The following is a 12,314-nucleotide window of genomic DNA, read 5'->3' as shown; positions in this document are numbered from 1 at the left end:
GGTACGCGGGCGTCTCACTGCTGTGGCCTCTCCCGTTGTGGAGCACAGGCTCCGGACGCACAGGCCCAGCGGCCATGGCTCACGGGCCCAGCCGCTCCGCGGCATGTGGGATCTTCCTGGACTGGGGCACAAACCCGTGTCCCCTGCATCGGCAGGTGGACTCTCAACCACTGCGCCACCAGGGAAGCCCAACATTTTTTTATTTTTAGAGGGAGGAGGATTAGTATTGGAGAGGTGTTAAAGACTTCCAGCCTCAGACTAAGAGATTTTCCTTGATACAAAAAGAAATATTAGAAAATAAATGCAATGTGGTGCATTGTTTTTATTGCTGTATTTACTCACCTCCTGCAGACATTACATGGAACTCCGTGTCTCATGGACACCTAAAAACCCCTAGAAGGACAGGATTAGTGACTTGGACATCAAACAGACCTGTGTTCACATTCCTGGCTTCACCTTAGATTCCCCAGCTGCAAAGTACGAACAGTACTTATCCCAGCTTCATTCATGGAGCAAGTAGGAGTCAGGTATTGGCTTTCTGGGCCCTGTTGGGCACCAGTGTGGGGCTTGTTTTAGGCGCTGGAGTTGGTGTTGGTAAAGCACCCAGCACAGTGCCTGTCCCTCGCATGGGCATTATTGTCCCTGGAACCCCTGTGAATTCAGAATCTCTTCTTACAGCTCTTACAATAGTATCTGTGAGATTTCTGTAATTGGTCCTATTGCATCACAGCTGAGAGACCTTGGGCAAGTTACTTACATTCCCTTCTGGTCCACTGACCAGTGTGAGAATTAGGTGAGATGACGTGTGTAAAATTGCTTTGTAATGGTGAAGTCTGCACCAGGTTTGTCATTGGCAGTACCTTGGGTGGTGGGTTTTGTTGACCTGTCTTCCTCGCCTTTTTGGACTGAGTTCCCTGGAGGGCAGAGACCGTGGTAGTGGGCCTCTGTCTACATCTCCCCCCTTTTCATTTGCAGCTTGTGCAAAACTGTCCATGAAGGGAATGGAAAATGTCATTCCTGTTGATTCTCATTTCCTTCTCTCCTCTCCCTCCCAAGAATGGAATTTTTGGCTTTATAAACTAAGGAATCTCAGTGGTACCCGTTTCCCATCCGGAAAATACTGGTATGGTAGGCTAGGCTGTCCCCACCAGCACAGGCCTGTGATGAAAATGTGTCTACTTGTCCTCTGTTGACTCCAGGTGCTGCTTGGATTCCTGTGTGTCACCTCCTGCAGTGGCATTCTGCACCATTTGCCCTTTAGCTGGTTAGTTCTCTGCCGTTTCAAAGCTCACTCTCCACCTCCTGTGATCCTGCTGATTCATAGTCTTTCCCTTAGAACTCTTGTTTGTTATAGATGTTTTTACAAGTTCTTAGCCATGGGGTTCTTTTCTTCTAGCCTTTATAAACCATTTTTCTTGGCTCACAGATTAAAGTCTGTCTATCCATCTGTGTCATTGAGTAAAGATTTCTAAGACTTCTCTTGAGTCCTATTCTCACAGTAAACCACTCACAGCACAGAAATTCTTCCTTTAAAGGTTTTTTTGCCTGGACAACTTAGTTCTTGTACACATTTCTATGGGAGGAAGAGGCATCTTTACTGTCCTTGAGGGAAGAGAGCAGGCAGGGCTGGAGAACTCTCGACACTAAGGAGGGTTGTAGAAAGAGACCATCTGGCCCCAGAGAAATGAAATAACATGCCACAAATAGCCCAGTCACATATCTGGGTGGTGGCCCCGCGCCCAGCAGTCCTGATGCCTAGTCTGACTTTCTGCCCACGACCTCCCAGTAGACTGGGGTCTCAGGCGCTCAGGGAATGAGCTCCCTCTTAGAGCTCCATGGCCATCAAAGGGCTGCAAGGATCTTGGTCAGAGACAGAGGGGCCCTTTTACATTCAGATGACCTGGGCTGACCAAAGTGAATTGAAACGAGAGGCCCGATTACATGAGCTTAAAGGGCAACCACGCCTGCTGTCTGTTCACTTGTGTATAATCATCCCTTGAAAAGAAAAGTGCTGGATGGTGGGATGAACAAATCACAGTGGTGGGGCAGAGTCTGGCTGGGCTGCAGAAATGTAAACAGTGGGTTATGATAAATGGCTATGAAGAAGACACTAGCTAAGGGCTGCAGGGGCACTGACCTTGCCCGCCTGGGCAGCTGCCCCTCAGTTAAGGTGAAATATTGATCCTGGCACCTGATCTTAACCAGACATGACCTGGAAATTAAGAATGTCCCCTTGTCCGCATTCTGATGATCAGCCAGCACTGATGGGGTTGGCTTCCTCATGCACCACCATGACCCTGAGTAAATACCCTCTCCTTAACCAGATCAGGGAGCTTGAGCAGCCAGGGGCGATATTCTCCCTGCACTTCACCTCTCCACCACCACCCCAAAAGGAACGTGGGAGGTGAACCCCTTACGAGGATGGGTTGGTAACGTAGTATGGTGGCCAACCCAGCAGTCCTGGCATTCAAACTAAGGCAGCCTACTCCCCAGAGAGCTGTGCTCTTTGCTGCTAGAAGAGGCAGAGGAGAGGCCTCTGAGTTTTGTTTCCTGTTAAATATAGAAAGAGGAAAAGGAAGAAAAAGAGGGAGATTCTTACTCAACATAGCGTATTTGTAAGATTGCACTACAGACCAAAGGCGAATCAGTTAAATCAATGTTTCTTGGATAGATGCTGTAGAAAATATTAATAAAAGAATTCAAAACATATATTGGGCAGAGGAATCATTATTAGAATAAGAAAATACTCTTCTAAGGGCATAACTTTGATGGAGGCATTATTCATGTGGATTAAAAAAATAAAAGTTCTAGTGCATTCATTAAAAAAAATCAGTGGTGGTATTTAATCATACCTTCCACTAACCTAAAGCACGCTTAATTTTTTTTAATACATTTATTTATTTTGGGCTTCATTGGGTCTTTGTTGCTGCACGCGGGCTTTCTCTTGTTGCGGCGAGCGAGGGCTCCTACTCTTTGTTGCGGTGCGAGGGCTTCTCATTGCAGTGGCTTCTCTTGTTGCGGAGCATGGGCTCTAGGCACGCAGGCTTCAGTAGTTGTGGCGCGCGGGCTCTAGAGTGCAGGCTCAGTAGTTGTGGCTCACGGGCTTAGTTGCTCCACGGCATGTGGGATCATCCCGGACCAGGGCTCAAACCCGTGTCGCCTGCATCGGCAGGCGGACTCTCAACCACTGCGCCACCAGGGAAGCCCGTCCCTTAATATTTTTAATGGATCTGTTTGTTACACTCTCAAGAGGTGTGGTGAATACCTGCTGGGAACAGAAGGGTATTATAATGGTAGCTGGCAGGATGCTTTAATTTTCATCTGGAGGCACTTAATTTGTTGGTTAAGTGTACCTGGCAGTCCCATGTCAAAGGGAAGTGAGGAACTATCAGTAGACTGCCCCAGTAGTGAGGTGCACACAGCTATAGAATTATACTTGCACCTAAATTCTCAGCGCCACAAGGCTGTCTTCTCTGAGGAAGGGAGTCAGTTAAGAAGAAAACAGCTTCTGAAAAGAAAGTTAATGCTGATGGCTGTGTTTACGTTGTCTCCCAGTTTCTGAGTCTTGGTGAAAGGTTTATCACCTTCGTGGTCCCTGGAAGCGTGCTCTGCTCCTCTCAAACCAAGTGCCCTTGCTGCCCTGCCTTCGTACACCTCATTCCCTTGATTTGAAAGGCCCTCTAAACCCCTCTGCACTCTCTACTTCACCTTTGCTCTCCTGGCTCACTCTGCCTTGTACTGCTCAGGCTCAGCTGAGGCATCACCTTCCCTGGGGGCCTTGCCAGGTTCCCCTCCCGTCTGCTCAGCCACTCGGCACCCCCCAGGCACCCTCCAGCGTGGTGCAGGCCTGTCTCACAGCAACACTGCATGCAGGGTGCACCGGCTGTCTTCCTGCCAGACTGTGAGCTCCTCATGGTGGGGAACAGGCTTTTCACCTGTCTCTCTGGTGTCCCGCAATACTCAGTGGGGGGTTGTTGAATAAATGAAGTGAATGAAGTTAATCAGATCAGGAGTCACCTGCCAGAATACAAAGAAGAGCAGGGAAGAATTCTGTGGAGTTTCCCAGAGTGGGTGAGGTGGGTAGGTTCTTTAGCATATGAAAAACAGTCAGCTTCATTCATAGTTAAAATGCAAAAAAAGATAGTATTTTTCACCTATGAATGGGCAGAAATCAAAAATTGGATAGCTGTGTTTTCATGTGTGGAGAAACAGTGTTGCATTTGTATGTTGACATTACAAATGCACAGCCTTCTGACTCAGTGATTCCACTTCTAGGAGCTTATCTTCCAAGATACACTCACATGTGTAAAATTAGGTAGATAGAGAAGTTATTTGCTACAACATTTTTGGTTTTTTGGAAATAGCAAAAGGTTAGAAACGTATGTCCATCAATAGGAGACCAGTTAAATAAATTATGGTATATTCATAAAGTTGAATGTTATACAGCTGTCACAAAGAATAGTACAGCTCTGTGTAGCGATATGACACAATCTCCAAGTGAAAAAAGCATATACAGAGCACTAACATTTTATTTTGAGGGGGGGGAAAAGAATACACAGTTGACCCTTGAACAGGATGGGTTTGAACTGCATGGGTCCACCTATACATGGATTTTTTTCAATAAATATGTTGGAAATTTTGGGGAGATTTAGGACAGTTTAAAAAAAAAACCTCACAGATGAACCATGTAGCCTAGAAATACCAAAAAGATTAAGAAAAAGGTATGTCATGAATGCATAAAATATATGTAGATATACATATAACATACAAAATATGTGTTTATGTTATTAGTAAGGCTTCTGGTCAACGGTAGGCTATAGTAGTTAAGTTCGGGGGGGAATCAAAAGTTATAAGCAGATTTTCAGCTGCACGAGGGGCGTGGGTAAGTACCCTTAACCCCATGCTGTTCAAGGGTCAACTATATACATATATGCTTTTGTACAGAACACTCTGGAATGATTTTTAAAAACTGGTATCAGGACTGGAGTCCTGAAGGATAGATTACAGAGGGCAAATTTTTCTGCTATGTTTTTTCTGCTTTGGTACCTTTTGAACTTTGTGCAAAGAATATGTAGTACTTATTTCTAAAAAGTTAATTTGTTTTAAAGAAGCCAGTTGAGTGATAGATACGTGTCCAATTTTGCTGAGATCTGCAGAATCACTATATTAAATTCACTAGGAAGAGCTCCATGTAGTATAAACACTTTTCATCCTGATGTCTCACCACAGTCCCACCCCGCCTGTCCCCCTTGCCTTTGAAGTCTCTCTTACTCACCTGTTGCCTAGACCATTGGAGTTGGAAAGGGCCTTGGACAGTTATCTAGTGGTGTATGCATTTAATCAAGCTAACACTGCTGCTTTTCCAATAAATGTAGCATGTCTTTTTTATATATATGTAAATTTATGTATTTTATTTATTTATTTTTGGCTGCATTGGGTCTTCGTTGCTGCACGCGGCTTTCTCTAGTTGCGGTGATTGGGGGCTACTCTTCGTTGCAGTGCGCGGGCTTCTCATTGTGGTGGCTTCTCTTGTTGTGGAGCACGGGCTCTAGGCACGCAGGCTTCAGTAGTTGTGGCACACGGGCTTTGTTACTCTGCGGCTTGTGGGATCTTCCCAGACCAGGGCTCAAACCGTGTCCCCTGCATTGGCAGGCGGATTCTTAACCACTGTGGCACCAGGGAAGCCCTGTATCATGTCTTAAGTTTCTCTCACCTGCTGCTAAAGCATGTTACTTTAAAAATATGAATGTAGGCATTACAGAGTTGTATAGATCAAAGTTGCAATAACGAGTAGAATATCAGTACAATACTAATTAACCAGCATCTGAATTATGGGCCAGAGCTCTGTTTCTATGTAGTGGAAACCTAAGCTTTGATACAGTGGTTTATGACATCAGTGGAATTCCTTGGAGGCAGTTATAGTCTCCTTATTCACAGTCCCATGCCAAGACCTATATACACCTGTAGGAAATGGACAAGCTCCTACTTAGCTGTGCCCTATACTCCATTCATAGTAAATTTCAGGAAATAACATTATACCTTCGAATTCCAGACACCAGAGATTGTACAAGAGTAACCCTGGCACTAGTGAAAATGTAAACATAAGGCTTTCTGCAATAAGGTAGAAAAGGGAAGAAGTGGGATAAATTGTGGCTGTAGGGGTGGGTTGTGATATAGAGTCACAAATCTACTTTTTTTGGGTTGTAAGCCATTCAATCATGAAATAGTATGGACTCTGTCGGCTAACTTATCTAGTGGGTTGTTAAAAACTGTGACCCAAACAAAATGCAAGATTTGTTGGGATGATTTTTTTTTTTAATTCAGTCTCTGTAGCCTAAGGTCCATGGAGGAGAGACACCTTCTTTCTGCTCCTTACCTTTTCTTTGTGACAGTTTTGTTTTGCTGCCAAAACGGAGTGAATCTTGGGTTTGGAAAGAAGCTTGTCTAACTGGCTGTCATCTTATCTCAAGTGCCTCATGTTTGAGGCATTAAGCAGGGAGGTTAAGTGACTGGCCCAGTATCCATCCGACAGCTTTGCCTGAAGTGGAGCCAGCATTCAAACCGTGGTCTCTGGCTCCCTGCTCAGCACATCTCCCACTCTGCTTCTTGTGGTGCTGAAATAGTGGTGGCCTTTGGTAACGATAAAATGTTTTATTAGGGGTGGGGAGAATTATTAGGTTAGAAAATCCAGGGACTATATTTAAATTTATATTTTTTCTTAAATCATTGTTCTCGTCTAAGAAATCAGGGCCTTATGGACATTAGTAAATAAAAGTGTTTGCATTTCCACAAGTATCTATGCTTGACTATTACAAATTTTGTATTTCTCACCAAGGAACAAAAGTACTCTCACTTGAGCACAATAATCAAGGTGCTCTTAAATGAAGGAGAAGAATAATCCATCAGTTTGCCAATTGTACATTTTAGCTTGTGAAATTATCCTGAAATGGGTCCTTTTAAGCCTGAATCCACAGGTGATTCTTTATCACTTCAGTAGCTTCTCTTCCAGTTCAGTGCTGGCTCCATGCAGTGCCTTCTAATTGATTATCTGATTGTGACTCATCTGGTGAAGTCAGATCCATTCACATTTCATAGGAAAACCAGGCACCAGCTCTCCTGGGCATATCAGGACCGATGCTGGGAAAAGGAGTTTGAGGGTGCTTCTGTCAAAATAACCCTAATGCCTACCTGTGTAGGGTGCACTACAGTTTACGGAGCGCTTTCTCATAATCCCCTGGGGTTTGGTGAGGGACAAATGAGAGGAGAGTGCAGGAGCTTATCACAGTGCTAAGGAGACTGGGACTCCGAACAGCTAAGGGGAGGCCACCAACTGAACTCTCTTCCCTCCCTCATTCATGCTGCTGAGGACCTGGCTCCCAACAAAGAAAGGAAAGAGGGTCCTGGTAGTGAGGGTAACCAACCGTGCACTGCTTCCAGGGAAGGGAGAAGAGAGAGGAAAAGGAATTTGAAGCTGTGGTAGCAGGACCTCCCTTGGCAACCTGCTGAGCCAGGTCGGTTGTTCACCTTTATTCACGTCAGGTGTTGACTCCTATATAAGATACTTCCCAGTATTGAGTCCTGCTGGGGCCCACCCAGCTAATGGTACTGGTTTGAGAGGAAGTGATGAAAAGTCAGGAACCAACTGAGACAGATGCTCTGTTTACTGTCTTTGTGAGACAGGGAACTCAAAAGAGAGTGTGAACCAACAGCTGGGAGGAATTCTACTTTTAAGTGCCAGAGATCTTAACGCTATCATGTACATTCATTCATTCCTCAGATTTCCTGAGTGACTGCTGTGTCCACATCACCAGGTTAGAGCTGTTGAGCTGCAGGGGTAGGGATAGGATGTGCATAGTTTGAGAAGGATATGAATCTTGCATTTCGATCGGCACCACTGGAAAAACTTCTCTAGGCAAAAGTCTAGTCTCTCAAAATTGGTTATAAATCAAATTTGTGTATTTGCAGTTATCTCCCTACTAATTTGTCTTATTTCAGAATTGATGTAAAAATATCTTAAGATGAGTCCTCATTAGGACGATGAATCCTTTTAAATACAAGAATAATTTATATGCCATCTTTCCCCAGTTCGTCTGTTTTAAAAGTTGGCTATTTGGCAATAAAATAAAATAAATTTAAAAAGGGGAATTCCCTTGCCGTCCAGTGGTTAGGACTCTGCACTTTCACTGCTGAGGGCCCGGGTTCAATCCCTGGTCTGGGAACTAATATCCCACAAGCTGCGTGGCATGGCTCAAAAAAAAAAAAGTTGGCAATTCTAGGTTTTAAAAAGTCTCATTGTATTCAAATCATGTAACATTAGCTCTAAGAGCTAATGATTTTCCTTTGTTTTTACATCAGCACTTTATGAGATATTGAAGACATTCACTGATTTGTTTTTCTTTGCATGCTGTGATTTTATTTTTTTATTGGTGGTGTTTGAGAAGTTTTTTCTGACTCCTCTCCCAATTTTGAGAAATAACTTTTCCTCTGGTCCTCTTATTTTCTCCAGAGCTCCCCCTTTGTGTAGCAGAGGAAATCTCAGGGGGTTAAGTGCTAAGGGGCAGACCCGGGTGGGAAGGAGAGCTTCCCCTTTGTGGCAGTGCAGGTGTTCCACTGCTGTTATACACAGAAATGCCTTCCTCAGCTTTAACTTCCCCACGGTGGTTGGAAACAAGGACTTGTGTGATGCTCTTTACTACCTGCAATTACAGTTTAAGGATACTGTGCAGAAACAGGTGTTAAAGGACATTGGGTTCATGTCTAGCTGAAACCTAAAAATATGACTAAGAAAATGCAGGAATAGCCTTTTTCCTTGAGGACATAATTGATTCAAGGGACCAACTCTAAAGTACATTCTTTATTGAAATGTACATGTTGCATTAAACATGGAAAGTACATGCTTTATTGAAATTAATTAGAGAGTTTTAGGGTTGCTGAGGTCAGTGTTGTCTTTTCTGTTTGTTTATTCCCTAGAATATAAGCAGCATGCGGACACTTTTGTTCACTACTATACCCCAGAGCCTAAAACAAGTGCATGGCTAGTAACAGGTGCTTAGTGAACATCTGTTAAATGAATTTGGAAAAGCTTTTGGTTTAATGTTAGAAATCATCTTATTTCCCAAATGAGATAAAATGTCCAGTATTTTTTTTTTTTTTTTTTTTTTTGCGGTACGCGGCCCTCTCACTGCTGTGGCCTCTCCCGTGGCGGAGCACAGGTTCAGCGGCCATGGCTTACGGGCCCAGCCGCTCCGCGGCATGTGGGATCTTCCCGGACCGGGGCACGAGCCCGTGTCCCCTGCATCGGCAGGCGGACTCTCAACCACCGCGCCACCAGGGAAGCCCTGAAATGTCCAGTATTTAACCTCCAGTCAGAACATTTGGGTATGGGTAGTTCGGATTGTTCATAGTACCTAACCTTCAGTGTGGGTGAGATGTTCCTTTTGTGTGAGATGGTGAATGCTAGTTGATTTACACAGCATGGGGAAGGAGTTCTCTCCTCCCTTTCTCTGCTTACTTGGGATTTAGAGCTATATTAGAGATGAACTTAATTTTTCTTAATCATCCTGACTATAATGAATAAGATCAAAGTCTTTTATAACTGCTGGGAGTAGTTCCTTCTTTTCAGAAGTAAAATGGCTGTTGGTTTATCACTCATTCCCAGACATTGTGGACTCACAGCTTCTGGCTTGAATTTTTGTTAATTGTGAAACTGTTTCTTCAGTATGTCAGGGCATGCCATTGTACTTGTTGTCTTCAGGGAAGAAACAGCACCTCCACATGAGTCATTACATCCAATCACAGGAAGGGTTTGCAGTGGCTACTGTGTCGGGAAATGTCTTCCCCTGCATTTTCCAGTCAACAGCCTGTTGCCTTGAGCTGATAAGCATAGACTGGAGTGAAAGAAATTGGCTGGGTTGAAGACCAGTCAGTGTCTTCACTAATCACGTGTTCTTCTTATAGTTGGAACACAGAATATGGGGTGGAGTGTGCCAGGAAAAAGAAGCCAGCTGTCAGCAACACATGCTCCTGGTGAATTTGCTGATTGCTGAGCACCTGCTCTATTCCAGATGCTACTTGAGCTGAGGAGGGAAAAAATGAAAAAGGCACAAGTAAAAAAAAAAGGAAAAGGACAGAGTTGAGTGCTGTTTGGAGAACTCAAGAAAACAGTTATTTGAAAATGAATTGGAGAGATGCTGAAAGGATGGCACAGTTGTTGGTGACGAGGCATGTGGCTTCATTTTCCTTTATAAAGATGGTTTTGTATTTACCCTGCACCACACAAGTAAAACATTTATGTACTCAAATTGTAACTTGTGTTGCATCAAGTTTATATATGTTTTTGTCAGGGCTCAAAATATGATGTGTAAATATTTGTTTTTACCCTGGTTAGTCTTAATTACAGATAATGAATTGAGGGCCTTATACGGGTAACTAATCACTTCATTAGAAACACAGTTTGCGGCTTCCCTGGTGGCGCAGTGGTTAAGAATCCACCTGCCAATGCAGGGGACACGGGTTTGAGCCCTGGTCTTGGAAGATCCCACATGCCGCAGAGCAACTAAGCCTGTGCACCACAACGACTGAGCCTACGCTCTAGAGCCCACGAGCCCCAACTACTGAGCCCACATGCCACAACTACTGAAGCCCATGTGCCTAGAGCCCATGCTCTGCAACAAGAGAAACCACCACAATGAGAAGCCCGCGCACCACAATGAAGAGTAGCCCCCACTCACTGCAACTAGAGAAAGCCTGCGTGCAGCAACGAAGACCCAACGCAGCCAGAAATAAATAAATAAATTTTTAAAAAAAGAAGAGAAACACAGTTTGGTTTTGTTAACTGGCACCTTCATCACAGCACAATAAAATGCTTTCAATTCTTACATGGTTCAGATCTTGAAAAGCTGGAAGCTGACTTTGAGATCTTCACTCACAAAGACTCAGCCTTACCTCTCAAGATCCCACCCTCCTGAATCCAAATGCCTGTTTGTACTCAGGCACACTTGAATGTCCTTTCCTTCTGAGAACTTTGTCTCCTGTCTGGGATTCACCCCGCCCTTCTCCATTCAGCAACCCATATTTTGGGGAGGGTTCTCAAACTCTATCCTGCCCCATGAGATTCAGCACAGTGCTGACTGGGGCCAGTGATGACGAGCAAAGGCTTATTAGGCTCGCAGGCAGACACAGCTCCCAGTCCTGGGCCAGGAGAGCTGTCAACCAGGAGTCAGGAGTCAGCTGACCCTGTGAAGGAGTTCACTAATTAATACCTTTATTGCCCTCTCTGAAGGGCATTTATATTAAATACATCTTCTGAGGAGCAAAGGGTGAACCACTATAGTGAAATTTCCAAAATAACCCTTCCTGGGAGAGATGTTTTTGGTCAGAGTCTACAATGAGGTTGACAGTGAGAGGGAAAACCTGGAAATCTATTCCTAAGACTCATTTTCCTAGCATTTGCCTGAGGTGGTACATCTTGTCCAAAATTCATTGAACTGAAGTATATACATGAAATGTAAATTTTGTCGTTGGTGACTTGACATGACAATTCGAGTGACATTTTAAGAGCAAAGGTTTAAACTTGTAGACCGCGGTCAAAAATATTGCTCCCAGCTGTGAGACTGGACAGGGGATTCATCAGTACCTCAGTTTACTTATCTGAAAGTGAGGATAACAATCCTTACTTCATAGGGGAGTGGTAAGGCTTAAATGGGATGCTTAGCACCCATTAATGTAAATAATAGTGGTGGTTTGGGGAAAGCTTCCTGCTAGAAACAGTGTGATGAATGTGTTGGGTGTCTCTCTGAAACATTAATAAACTCATCAAATAAAATAACTTGAAGGATGAGAAAGAAATAGTGTTCAATGAAGCCCATGGAGAAATTCTGGTAAAGCTAGAGCTAAAACTGTATTTCATTCTCTATTGTCACAAAATGAGTTAACGAGTAGTATGGTAGATGGGAAAGATGGTGTTATCTGTAGGAAATTGTACACAAACCTTGGTAAGACTGGTCATGGTTTTCCTATGTCAGGTTTTTTTTTTGCTTTATTTTAAAATACTGAAGATGTGTTTGACAAAGAAAAATATTTTCCCTGAATAATTATTTAGATTTTTTTAGTGTTCCTTCAGTTCAAATATTTCTATTTACCACTACTTCAGTAAAAGGAGCCCCCTTCACTAAAAACTGAATACGAATCAAAAAAGAGAAATTTTAAATATTGACTTCCTTTTTAAAGAGCTAAAATATTGAATATCTGAGGAATGTGATTATCTACTTTACTAGAACAGTGTATGGTGGTTTCAACCTACAGTCAAGCATACT

At 43.7% G+C, this 12,314-nt stretch overlaps 1 protein-coding gene across 5 annotated transcripts in view; it reads left to right on the top strand.

Annotated features, from left to right (window-relative positions):
* The window catches only part of IGF2BP2 (insulin like growth factor 2 mRNA binding protein 2), a 158,219-nt gene that overhangs the window by 95,365 nt on the left and 50,540 nt on the right, over nucleotides 1-12,314 (top strand). The gene's annotated exons all lie outside the window — the stretch shown is intronic.

Source organism: Neophocaena asiaeorientalis, unplaced genomic scaffold (assembly GCF_003031525.2).
Source record: "Neophocaena asiaeorientalis asiaeorientalis breed wild unplaced genomic scaffold, Neophocaena_asiaeorientalis_V1.1 scaffold225, whole genome shotgun sequence".
Lineage (NCBI taxonomy): Eukaryota > Metazoa > Chordata > Mammalia > Artiodactyla > Phocoenidae > Neophocaena > Neophocaena asiaeorientalis.
Note: the sequence above shows the minus strand (reverse complement) of the source record. Positions and strands in the feature narration are given on the sequence as shown.